General features: G+C 40.6%; 1 protein-coding gene across 1 annotated transcript in view; it reads right to left on the reverse strand.

The window, feature by feature from the left end:
* The window catches only part of LOC122984021 (SPRY domain-containing SOCS box protein 4-like), a 45,025-nt gene extending 36,356 nt beyond the window's left edge, over positions 1-8,669 (reverse strand). The window contains exon 1 of the mRNA XM_044354276.1: positions 8,361-8,669. The gene's annotated coding sequence lies outside the window, so the exon portion shown is untranslated. The remainder of the gene's footprint in view (positions 1-8,360) is intronic.
* Positions 8,670-14,146: the final 5,477 nt, after the last annotated feature.

A 14,146-nucleotide genomic window follows, 5' to 3' on the forward strand; every position in this document is an offset into this window, starting at 1 on the left:
AGTTACACCTAAATGTATAGAAGTAACAATAACAGAACCAAGCTTAAAAATACCCCAGGTTCTTCAAATTTTAGAACCGGTTCCAATTCAGAACCAGGTAATCATAATTATTAGCAGCAATTAGGGCTGTTGCAATACCCACAATATCGCAATACCACACTGTAGACAAGCCAACCGTGGTGGATTGTAAGCAACCACCATAATTGTGTTATGTTCATGTTTCTTCTTTTTTTTCATGAGGTTAGGCCCTTCCTGCCCGCCGCATCTCAGGGTCGATGCTGATGCTCACTAATTAAAAACAAGTCTTGTATGAATATATAGTCTCGGTTATATGTTTAAACTCTCCCGAGTTACCGCGTGGCCAAGCAGGATGCCATTTAACCTGTGGGGTAAGGTAGTTTTCCACCAATCATATAATCTAAAAGGCGCATCCAGCCAGACTTCATTCATAAATCCCAGCTTTAAGGGGACTCAGAGGTAGGCCAGCATTCTTTACTGACAGAACACAATTTAAAGTGTTTTCCATGTTTGTCAGGTACTGCCACTCCATTCAGCTAACACATAATCAGACTAACATACCTTGATTTTCACAACAACAATAAAAAAAAAAAGAGGCACTAATAGGCATATGACCACATACTGCACTGTTGAGCCACCCTAAATCATCACAGAGGAAATACCCTCACCATGACAGCCCTATTTGCGATGCCAGTCACCACATGAGGCTCATGAGCCACGCAATGAGTAACACAGGTTTGGACCATCACACCGGTACTACACTGATCACAAAAATATGACGCTGTTGGGATCTGTACACCTTAGTAGATGAAAGAGAAACTTAAGAGAAATTACCAGCACATCCATATAAGAGTTCCAGATGGATTTCCTGTTGAGTTTTAAGACTTTTCACTGATTTCAATGACATCACACTATTTCAATTGTCAATACTATAACCATGTCTCTGATCTCTGCTTGTAAGAGTTTGAGATAATAGCTTCAGTTAATAGAGGCTTTCTAAACCTCAATTAAATACCCTAATAAAGTCTTATTTTAGGCAATCACAACATCCATCCTCGACCACACTCCTCCAGCTATTAAACAATCAGCTATTCTTACTCTACTCAGTTTATTTGTCTCCTTGTACACCATTTGACTCAATCTGCCCACCATCCAACACAACTATAAAAGAGCCAGATCATAAAACTAGTTATCAAAAATAACTACTTGAACCATTTGTACCACAAAAAGTGATAGAAGTAGTTGTGTAAAGACAACCCCTGACTGGTTATATGCCCCATGTCTTCCCTGGCTACATAAACTATCTCATAAAATTGTTGCAAAGTGCCAAATATAGTGCTCTTTATTCAACATAGAACCATTTCATTTAAAAAGCTGACCAAGTTGAACAACAGCAAAGGGCCAGCTAGTGCCAAATAAACTACTATAAAGACATGCAAGCGCAAGAGGGCTGTTTTCTTCTTTTACATAAAGATGCTATTAAGGTTGGAAATTCTGGTATTGTGCAATGCCATGTTGAGTACACAGTACATTCAGTGAATACAGGAACGATCACAACCGCTGTCGAGAGTCATTTTCATTCATAGGAGTTAATAGTTCAATGTAACGCAAAATGCAGAGCTTCAGTGTACCACTATAGAAACGTGTGGGTGGAAGTTTCTTCCAGGAGGAGCGCTTTACACCACATCCTTCTAAGATCTGATAGATAAACAGTAACTTGTGTGGTACATTCCTCTCGCTCTCTCTCTCTCTCTCTACTTCTCTCCGTAAGGAGGAACATCCATCATCTGCTTCAAGAACTGAGTGAGAATCCAATTTTCAACACACATCACTTACCCAGCAGCGACAGGCAACCCTGACTGTGCAGTAACTTATTCTGTTAGAATCATGCACAACATGCCTACAGGGTGATAACACAGTCAGATTTGCTTCAATTGGTGCAGCGTATTATAGAAGACCTTTTGCTGGGAAAGGGTCTCATGTCCCGTCTAATCAATACTGACAGTGTGAAGCATGTGGTGCTGTGCTGCTATCAGAGACGTACTGGTGACAGGTTGGGCAGTTACAGCTTAGCACCGCCTTCACCAAGATACTTTCCAATAGAGGAAAAAAAAAACCCAACAAAAAAATCCACAAAATGACTCCTCTGTTACCGGTTGGTACACACAGCTGAACCTGATGGGAAATGCTGCTCCTTTGCATACGCTTCCTGCTGTTCAACTGACCTTATCAGGACAGGCCAGTGAAAACAACTGATGGAAAATTTTGCTGTTGCTACACACACACACACACACACACACACACACACACACACACACACACACACAACAATGGGAAAAGGTATCATTTACAAGGTATCAAAGCGCAACTGCGGCTCGAAAAACAACAACATTATTCTCAATCAGCAACACTCATCTAAAATCATTTAAATGGCCTTTGAGAGCAAGTGAACATGAGTGGCAGAGATTTAAAAGAGCAATTCAATTTAGTGTGGGCCACTCAAGTGATTAGATTCTATTACACAGTGCAAACACAAGAGCGCTGCTGGCCTTTCAAAATGACCCGCTGTCCCGTAAAGCCCAGGCAAGGCCCTGCTCTGCACCGGAATGCTCTTAATGGGATTTCACAACATTAACATTCTACTGAGTCAGCATCACACACACACTAGCTACAGTGCTCCCCTGCTGAAACAGCCGCATCTCTGATAGTGTGACTGTACTACTGTGTGGATGAGTGAGTGTGTGTGTGTGTGTGTGTGTGTGTGTGTGTGTGAGCGTGTGTAAGAGTGTGGGCTACGTGACTGGGTACATAGTGTGAAAGTGTGGAGTGTGAACATGATGTTTCTATCCAGAGCAAAAATATCTCCAGACGTGATGCTGCTGGCTGACTAAAATCCATCAGCAATTATTTGGAAACGGGGTTAAATCTCATTCTGTTGTAAGTGTGACTTTGGACATTGTTTCTGTGAACCTTTTCTGAATGTGTGTTTAGAATTCTGTGAGTTTTTTTTAGTTATTTCAAGTAGGAGATATGTGGATAGACCTGAAGTGATTAGTTGAAAATCCTGATGCTGAACATTCTTCTAACTTCTCATTTTTGGGATTTACTACTTTTCTTTGTCTTATCAGATAGTAAACTGAATATATATTTGGGTTTATGACTGTTGGTCGGATAAAACAAGAATTGTTGATAGCAGACAGAGGGAACTGTGTCATCAGACCAGTGCCAAAATTGTTGCAAAGCCATTGACGGGAATTCACTGGAAATAATCCAAAACTACAGGTTGTGTCTGAAAAGTTGCTCAAACTGAAATGCCAAACCGACAGGAAAAACGTCTTTTGTTCATTGTCCTCTTTTGAGCTACAAAATTTGGAAAAATGGGAGGAAAACATATGCTACCTTCATTAGAGAGTAACGTCACCTAATTCAAGTCAAGATTCTCAGGCTTATAAACTCAAGTCCTGATCATTTTCTCTGTGTTTCATTCTGAAACAAAAATTCACGTGTTATCTCTGCTATCTGAGCCATATATCCCTCTCTTGCCACTCAGTCTTCCTCAACCACCTCTCTCTCCTCTCTGCTGCACTTAAGGGCTGCGATGGAAATCCACTGACGGTACAGAGTAACGATGTGTTGTTTACCACCATCGGTAGCACACGTCGGATACACCATTACCAGAGGTAGCAGTCATGGCAGAGCAGCCAACATCCTGGAAGCGAGCGTCCTGTATCAAGTGAAGGTGTGTCTGTGATTGGAAGTTTGCAGCTGTGATCATTCTGTGATCAAAAAATGAATCATGATTCATTGAATCACATAATTCTTGTTAATAATGGATCTCACATCCACATCCTGACCAACAGAAGCAGGGCACGCTGGAACCTTGTTTTTATGATCGATGTTAGGATGGGTTTACAGCAGCAGCAGCAGAAGAGTGAAAGGAAAGTAAGCTCTCATTACCTGGGTGTCACCCACAGCTGTCATTAGAACTGATTTGCTACTTGAGACAGGACGGACAGATGAGGTGGGAAATGATTGCTGTGCTACTCAGTTGTCAACATAAATTAAACAAATACTCTGACAAGTGATGTTGTGAACATAATGTTTGTATCATTCAACTACCACAGACAGTGCACGGCTGAGCTGTCAGGTCATTACCACTGACTGCTGGATGGTGACGCTGAAAGTTAATCTTCAAGATAATGTGCCATTTGTCTAGCTGGTGTCATATTTCATATGCTGTGTCTCATGGGGCAGCAGTGAGGACTTATTTGGGATGGACCTGTTACATCAATTCAACAGACAAATAAACGGAGGAGAAAAACAAGCGCAGGTAGCATTTAACAAAAAGACGATTCCACACTCTATTAGAAGAAATCTGATTTGCTATAATCGAGTAGCAAAACCTAGATGGGAAAGGAAATAGGTTTCCATCTTCACAGTTTACACTTCCACATCAGAAATGCAGGGTGACTAAATGACAAAACCATTTTTGTTGTGCAAGACAACTGACAAAACAAACAAATACATTTCAAAATGCAGACTGTTGCTGTCCGCCCTATTCTGCAATGAATGCAGCTTTCTCAGGGTTTGTGTGCTACTTATTGTTCAGCAGGGTAGACAGTGTGTTATGGCACATGTAGTGCTCTGTCACAATGTTAGGCCTTCATTCAGAAACAATCTCTCAATCAAATCTTCCATAGAAGCTGATAACACTGACACAAAGATATATCCGGCTCCAACTGTTGGGTCCAAAGTTATCAAACTGATTAGAGCTTGACTGATACATTGGACAGGATAATATGAGGTTATCACACATACACTGTATTGTGTATATATGGGTGATAAGTAACAGGAAATTCCAGTGGAGATATGTCAAAGACAAATGTTGCCATTAAATTCTTTCCAAAGATTATTTTTCAGCTGTATCTTGGTTTTAATTCTTTAAAAAAAAAAAAAGAATTTTATGAACGCTTCTCAAAAATGTGTTCAAATGGTGCTATATGTAAGAATAAACCCGGCCCGTCCTGTCCTGTCTCGACATAACACTTTGTACATCAAGAGGCGATGGTGAGTCACTGTGGTGTCCAGTTTTTTTTCCTCTCTCAGGCGTGTCTTTGCTGGACCATCGCCCACCATGCAATCAGTCTGCTTCCCTGGCTGTCGGTACCATTTCCAGAGGTTTTGGTTCTGGTTCCTCATCCTGCAGGAGATTCAGCCTCGCCTCACCTCATCTCTCTCTGTCTCGTGTGAATGATGTCCTGTCTCTCTCTCTCCCCTTTGTGTGTGGTTTCCTGTCTCTCATCCTCTGTGTGTGTGTGTGTAAATGGTATGATGTGAGTCTCCCCTGTGTACATGTGTAGTCTGTCCTCTTCCCAGGTTTCCATGGTGATGGAGGTCGCATGGCTCAGGTCCTACTCTGTTTTGGCAGCACCTGGAAGTTGCTTGGTGTCCTCTTAAATCATATGCTTCATATGCATTATAAATCCTTTATAATTTAGTCATCCTGTTGGCTATACTGTATTTCTGTAATTTGTCTTTCTTGATCTATTCTGCACATATATCTATTGCACATCTGTCCGTCCTGGGAGAGGGACTCTGTTGCTCTTCCTGAGGTTTCTTCCATTTTTTCATGTTTCCCGGTTTTTTCGGGGGGGGGGGGGGAGTTTTTCCTTATCCAAATCCAGGGTCTAAGGACAGAGGATGTTGTTCTGCTGTACAGAATGTAAAGCCCCCTGAGGCAAATTTGTGATTTGTGATATTGGGCTATACAAATAAAATTGACTTGACTATTTCAGTGGCATGTCCTAAGCCAGAAACAGAATTGTTACAGAAGTTGATCCAGAAAAGTGTTGTTGTAAACTATAATGTCCATTCTACACATTTTATTTCTATGGTTGTGTTCCATCTCTCTCAGTCTTACACTAGAGCCTGACCCATACTGGATTTTTGGAGCCGATGCAAATACTAGGGAGTAAAAAATTCCGACAGCGATATATGGCCAATAATATATACAAAATATATACATAAACACATATTTTTCTTTTCCTCAAATGTGGTTATCAAACATTTGTGACAATGATATGTAATGGAGGCATGATATTGTACAGTTTAACAATAAACTTTATTGTATAAAATGACTGGGATTCACTGGGAATTTAATTATAAATAACTATAAATGAAAAAACAGAATAAAAAAAACATGTACATGTATATTAAACTTGAATTAATAAAAAGGATCAAATATACATAAAATGCTGTCCATGTAACTTGAAAAAAAAAAAAGTTGCTGATATCGGCCAATAATATCGGCTGACCGGTATATTGGTCGGGCTCTAATACACATACACAGAGGCATGCATAAAAACATACTGGGGGTGCAATCGATTGTGCACAATGTCAGGAAAGGTCAAAACACTGGTCCAACCTTTTCCTTGGAAGTGGCCAAGAGTGACCAATATCCTTTTATTTGTTTCCATTGACTCTGGGTAGACTGAGGATGATAAGAGAACTAGTGCTGACATCAGAATACTGAGGAGCTGGGCATGTTTATGCCACCCACCCACGTGGTGAAAGGGAACACAGGTCAACTGATGTCACAACGGTCACTGGGTCAAACCCCAGATGGTGGGAAATAGAGTGCAGGGGTCAATGGTTCCTCTGTGATGGCAGCATATGAGCCTGCTTTCAACAGTTCAGGGAAGCTAATTAACATTCAAACCATTTGTCATACTGACCACGATGCAGCCGCCCTACACAAACTTCTTACATGTTAAAAGATTATGGTTTTTGTTTGTTTATTACTCCAACCACAACTGAAAACTAGAAGGGGAAAAAACCCACCACAACAGTTAGCCTAGCTACCACATCAGCCAGCTATGTTCTCCATCTCACCATCTGCTGTGGTCCACCCACACAAATCTCGCATAACACTTGATCTGGACAGTAGCCTGCCAATGCCCAGGAGGGCAAAGCAGATGGTGCAGTTACAGCCAAAGTCTTTAGCCTCTGAACAGCAGACAAACTTCAAATAAAATGGGCAGTGAGTTAAATCAAATACTACATTTTCTTTTGTTTCTAGGACATCAGGCTGCATTGTTTGCTCACCTGGAATAATGTCAGCCTTTGCTGAGTTGAAGCAAAGCTTGAAAAAAAAAAAAAAACCAAAAAAAAAAAACACATCTGCACCTGTGAAGTTCAAAACTCTCTCTCTCTCTATATATATATATATATATATATATATATATATATATATATATAATTTCTTTGTCACTTTTCCAGTAGACACAGGCCTAACAAGTAATGATGATGGAAGTAATTCCTGGGAAATCTATCATTTGATCTATTCATGCATGAGGCATGGAATGTTCTTCCAAGGAAGCAACAACCGTCAATGACTCAGACTTCAAGTGCTTTGCTTTAAAAACAACATTATAACATCAAAACAAAACGTGATACATTTAAAAAGGTGCTGTGTGTACAAATCAGGAACGGAATATAAAATTCATACCTATGTTTAAATTAGTCTATAATCACCAGAAAATAAGAATCGCTGTGTTTTCGTTACCTTAGAATGAGCCCTTTATATCTACAGAGGGAGCAGGTTCTCTTCCATGGAGCCCACCATGTTGCACCGCCATATTTCTACAGTAGTCCAGAGCGGACAAACCAAACACTGGCTCTAGAAAGGGCCTTTCATGCTTTTCATGAGTTTCACAGCCATTGTAGGTTCCCCTAAACACTTGGGGGGGTTGGGGGTGGGGTGTATTCAGTTGGTTGCAATTTGTAACCTCACCACTAGATGCCACTAAATCTTGCACACTGGTCCTTTAATGTGTGGCAGGGGTCTTGCTGTGATTTCAGCACGTGAATGGCTTCCTAACTAGCAATTCAGGTCATATATATATATTTTAATTGACTGACACTATTGCTGCAGCAGAAGTCCTCGTTTAGTGTGTGTCAAAGCAATTCAACAAAGTTGAACTATTTTTAATAAATCAAATAAGCGACTTGATAGAATGTTTATATGCACATGTTTTGAGTGGTTACTAAAATGTCAGAAAATGTCTTAAATGTAACTTAGTTACTCTATGTGTGTGCTTTTATCATGCAGAAAGGGCGTATTAAAATGACACCATATGTGAGTGAATTTGGATCAGGCTGTGTGCTGGCAGGGAGCGAACGGAATCGGCTCTATCGCTGCCTCAGAAAACACAAGAAAGTTTGAGACGGGAGTTTTCTGTTTGTCGCAATGTGAAGCGACAACAGAGCACCGTCACGACGCTGTTGCGGTTGTTTTAAGCACAACATTAGACGCATTAAGAAAGAGAAAAATGTGAACTTACCGTGCGTTACCTTCCAGTCAGCGTATCCGAGGCACGGAGGTTTCAAACAAGGCGACCCGACAAACCTCGCACGACGCCAAGTTTCCTCTTTCCTCAACAAAGCCGACCAGTCGGAATTAGCGCGCAGAATGACGTTGGACACTTTGGACGAAGTATTCAAAGTAACCTAATAAATGCTTCTGCAAAGTCGATATGTGTCCGTGTTGACGAAGTGGAAACAGTTTTTACAGGGAGCGGGCGGCTCTCTTTGTTCCTCCTGCTGCCTGCAGCCTGTTCCGTGGATATTATCACCGTTCATGTGTCCCTGACAGCCGCTGATTGGCTGCAGGACCGGGATCAACAAAAGGTGATGGTGTCAAGGTAGACAGAGTGGTCCCTCGTCTTCCGGTCACGATTTTTACAATGACGCGCTCTTTTATAGATGTTATTTTTGTAATTGGTATTTTTGTATCTACTCTACAGATATGAAGTAGCATCACAATGGATTTAACGATCTTACAAAGTTTTTCATGTGTTTTATATTGTTGAAAGTTATTTTTTTCCCAAAGCGTGACTGATTCCATGCTTTTGTTTTGTATGTATGATCGATTAACTTCCTGTAACATCTCAGCTAACAGGAAACTTGACGCAGGGTGGAGGCTGCTTCGTGCCTTACATAGTTTTATTCAGGACATAATAACGATCACTCTCACGATCAACTCTCCCTCTTTTGCAGTTTATTTGCTTGCACTTGGAGATACTGCAATAAGAAAACACCGAATTTTTGTTTGTGCAAGATGATTGATTAACGAAAGAAAAACATCTGACACGGGACATTACTAACGACAGTATAAATAAATAAATACAATTTTGGCTTAATACTTTAATACTAGATGCACGTGTGTGTGTGTGTGTGTGTGTGTGTGTGTGTAAGGATATGGAGGAGAGAGAGAGCAGAAGGGACAAAAGAGAAGCAGAAGGAGAAAAAGAAGAAGAAGAAAGCTACTGTGCTGTTGGGGGGCATCTCTGGTTGGGTCCCAAGGGTGAAGGGGTGCCAGGGTGAGACCAGGACCCTTTCTCTCCCCCTCCACCTTTCTTGCTTACAATGCTCTCTCCTGCTTTCCGTCGCTCCCTTTGGATCATTTTTCAGTCAATACAGATTCTGCAAACTGCATCTCTGTTTTATGTTTTGTTGCTACTATGTATGTTCTCCTAACCTACGGAAAAAAAGCAGATGTTTGTGGAGCTACATATGTGAAATGTATGAGCCTATATGGTTTAGTCTTCTTTTACTTTCCTATATCCTTGATAAATTGTGTATCCTTTTTTAAAATCTTCTCTTTTAATATAAATGATGGTTAATGAAAAGTGGCTTTAAGCAATCATTGAATGGGAGGAGCTGGTTTATAGATTAAACCTGAACTAATGGGTTTGCAAGCTTATTTGTTGCAGCTAAAGCCACTTATCACATAAACATGTAAACCAGCTCATGATTATGAGATTACAACTAGAGCTTGTTTGGACTGAAGTTTGGTTAGTGCTTAGAGCTCTCACTGTAACCACACTGTGACCCCACCTACAGTATAAAAGTAAACAATTGTGCAAATGTCTTATCTAACAGCAAAAGACAGAATGGTTATATGTGATCTAATAAACATACCATTTTAGGGTTCTCAATATTAACTCCCTTGCCTTAAATAGAACCTTGAACCTTGCCCTGTATAGAACTTTATCTCAGTAACAATTATGAGACGCAACTATTTGTATCGTATGACAGTATCAACAACGTGAGCAGGCAAGCTCAGTCAGTAATAAAAGCCTAGCTGAAATTAGGCTCATTGTGAAAACTAGACCATCGGCTCCCTGAGCAGCTGGCCTCAAATCAATTCCAAAGAGATTCAGAGAATTGAAGTTGATGGGTTTAACACAGCTGAGATCACTTACCTGTCAGTGTAAAACACAGCTGTTTTTCTTCACTCCTCTGCAATGAGTCATTAAAGGAAGAGTTTGACATTTTTGGAAAACACTGTGTGCTTATTCACTTTTCTTGCTGAATAGATGGTAAGATTAATACCGCACTCATATCTGTTTGTTAAGCTGTGGCGAAGAGTTGGTTAGCTTATCTTAGCATAAAGACTTAAACCAGGGGGGAAACACCTAGCCTGTGTCCAAAGGTTAAAAAAGTCTGTCTACCAGCACCTGTAATTAACACATTATATCTTGTTTGTTTTATCCCTGCAAAATTTAAAGTTATGGTTTTATGTGGAACCATAAAGGAAGTCCCTGCACATAAACTCTCATAAAACCACAATTTATCATTTTTACACTTCAGTTTTTGTCCAGATAAAACAAACAGGATATAACATGTTAATTAAACTGAGCTTTAGAGGTGCTTGTAGGTGGAGGTTTTAAACTTTAGACAGCCAGGTTAGCTGTTTCCTCCTGCTTCCAGTCTCTATGATAAGCTAATCTAACCATCTCCTGGCTCCTGCTTAACAGACAGATGAGACTGGTATCAATCACATCAATCTATCCATCCAACTAGTTGTCACCACAGACAGTATGTCTGTTATTCATAAAGTTAAAAAAGTTGATCCCGGTGAGACAGAAACAGTTTCAACTGTATGACTCAGAGCTCCCATGCTGTGTATGTGTCTGTGTGTGTGTGTGCAGGCAACGGATTTGGCATTGTGTAACATCAAGCTTTGTGCATATCTATTGCTCGTGAATGAGAGTTTGAGAGTGTGTTAGTATGTGTGTGTCAGCCCATCGCCTGCCTTTCAGTGCTGACTAGAGAGAAGCTGCCATGGTTGTTCTCACCAGCGCGCGCCAAATCCTCCCCAGTTCCTCCGACAGACACTTTACATCAGATGTTTTCATTCTCTGCCTTTCATTATGTCGTTTTCCTCACTACCCCTGCATCTACCCTCCTTTTCCCCTTCTCTCTCTCTCCTTCCATTTCCCCGGTTATCTGTCTCTATCCAGTCCTCATGTGTCACGTCTTCATCCTGTGGGTCTTTCTCTCCCTGGACCGGTTGTGAAGCCAGTCATAATTGGATGGCGTACTGACAGTCAAGCAATGTCACTGAATCACCATGAGGATTTCTGCTTGTTAGAAAATAAAGGGGGGTACTTTGTCTCAACTTGGCTGAACTTCCCTTCACTTTGCTTCCCATATGTAGGTGATTTGTGTGTGTGTGTGAGAGAGAGAGAGAGAGAGAGAAAGAGAGAGAGAGAGAGAGAGAGAGAGAGAGGCAGAGAGATGTCCCTGCATTCACCTCGAGCCCGTGTGTGTTAGCACTGTGGGTGGAAGATTCAAACAAAGCCAAAGATATGTGTGCTCATGTGTTTTGTGGATGCACTTTTACATGCACGTTTAAATTCACATTTTAGTCAAGTCACCAGACTGACTTTAAAATATTCATACTCTCTGTGTCTCATTGTTGGGAATAGTTGGAAATAGTTAAGTATATAAGTATTTAAAAATATGCAATTTCTTCGCTTGTATTAAAGGAATGGTTTCACATTTTAGGAAATACACTTTGCTTTCTTGCTTTGAAGTCAGATGAGAAGATTGATACCACTCTCATTCTCTGTTTGTTAAATATGAAGCTGGAGCCAGGAGACGGTTAGCCTAGCTTAGCATAAGCTAACTAAAAGCAGGGGGAAACAGCTAGCCTGGCTTTGTCCAAAGGGAAAAGAAATGTGCTTACCAGAACTTCTAAAGTTCACTGATTAACACATGATATGTTGTGTAAAAGTGTAAAAACAACATGTTTTTGCAGCCTGCATCTGTTTCCCTAATGCTTTCACTGTTCATCTACTAGCTCCGGTTATATTTAACAGACAAATATGTAAGTGGTATCAACCTTCCTATCTAATTCTGCAAAAAAGTGTAGTTTCCTAAATGTTGAATAATTCCTTCACTGTAACTGTTATAGTTGCTCTAGAACGGCCTTTTTACCTCACAGAGGCGATCACAAAAGAGTGAGGTCCTAGATCACCAAAAAGTATAAGCAACCACAACTAATATGTGAAAGGGTACATAACAGCTTGAGTGACTTTACAATATTCCTATGATCACAGAACAACCATGCTAAATGAAAGTTAAAGTCTTGGAAAAGAAACTGAAGAAGAGCTAGGGAGGCAGATCGAATGCATTTTCTTTTTAATCCATGCACGCTATGTGGTGCGCATAATGCCATGTGCATGTCGGCCATATGCTGTACTTGTGGTTTTCCACGTTGACAGTGTGGGCCGCGGTAGATATCTGAGGCAAGAAGAGAGAGGATTGTTTGTCTGAGTCTGGAGCCTGGCTGCTCACGAATCACAGCTACCGACTATTTCACCCTGGGCTACAGCTGCAGCAGACAGCCATACGCTGGACAGACTGCTTTGGCTCAGCCTGAAGTTCATGTGTTCAGCCAATCGGTGACTCACCTGGAGGAAACTATCTCAAGAAACAACTGGGTGCCTCCAATTACTGGTCAAGGTTAGGAGGAGGCAACGTAAAAGACTGGATATACAGAGTCTCCAAAGTGTGTGAAGATAGAGCCTTCATACAGGAAACAGATGAACTGTCAAGGGGTTCTTTGGTTATATTTGTGGATCTTATTCTAGCTGGAACCATAACTGAAACATCCAATTGTAAGATATAAGAGATGCATAAGGACAAAGAACTATCATCTAATTCTTTATAAAAGCCTTGGCGTTAAGGGACACACACTGACGATTGACATGATGATTTATTTACTTGCCATGAAGAATCCTACTTAGCCTTTGACAATAGTGTGCAATGTCTTCCAATGACTTCTGTACCTCTTAAATGAGCTTATTAAAGTGAGACTAACTTTCGGGAGAAGAAAAAACACATGCTTCCTCTTACAGATTGACAGTTTAACTCATAAGCAATAAGATGCACCCATTCTCAATTCAATACCATTTTGCTGCTACTTGGTCTGACCAGTAGATTCATAAGGCTAATGTTAACAAACTTAGATGGATATTGCTGTGTTACTGACATTACTAAGTCAGTTCATGACTCATCCCCACTCGTACTACTGTTACAAGTGGTTTTAGCATTAAGAATAATTGTCTAATGTGGCTGCAGTGGCTGCTGTTCAGCAAAAGATAGTCTAGCTTTAAAGCATACGAAAGTAACCCTGATGATGTCATCAGGGATATCTCAAATTTGGCTTGAGACTTGAAATTTAAAACAGATTGCATTATGAACTTGGATTGAGGAGACTTTGAAAAACATTGGCATTTACCAGGCACAGAGGTTTTAATTCAAAACACTATTTAGTTGCATATCGGAAATGTAGGAGCCTGTTTGTTTGTGTTGTGTTTGGAGCTTGAATCTAAGGAATCAAGGAAGTTCTAATATCTTGACATCAGCAGGACCTCAAAGATAAAAAATCACTTTACTGGAAATAGAAATTGGAGAGTGTGTGTCAAAGCAATAGGCTGCAAAAAATGGCCAAAGCAAGAAAATGAAATGCTTGATATATGTGTAAAGACCGAAAAGCCGATTTTAATCTTTACGCTCAACTAAAATACAGATTACTGTCCAGATCCCCTGTTTTTAGGATTAAGCCAGACAACTGAAAACACCACAACACAGAGCCCAAAGCCCGTCAGGGATGGTGGAAATGGAACACAGCATTTTTCTGTTTCTTTCTCTACCCTCCCCTTCCCTTCCACTCCAGTTCAGAGGTAAACACGGTGCCAGTCATAACACCCTACTGGCACCATCAGGTTTGTTTTTTTTTTCTTCTGCCATTTCAGAGTGTGTCCCCAATGTTCAA

The sequence above is a fragment of the Thunnus albacares genome, chromosome 6, assembly GCF_914725855.1.
Source record: "Thunnus albacares chromosome 6, fThuAlb1.1, whole genome shotgun sequence".
NCBI classification, from domain to species: Eukaryota; Metazoa; Chordata; class Actinopteri; order Scombriformes; family Scombridae; genus Thunnus; species Thunnus albacares.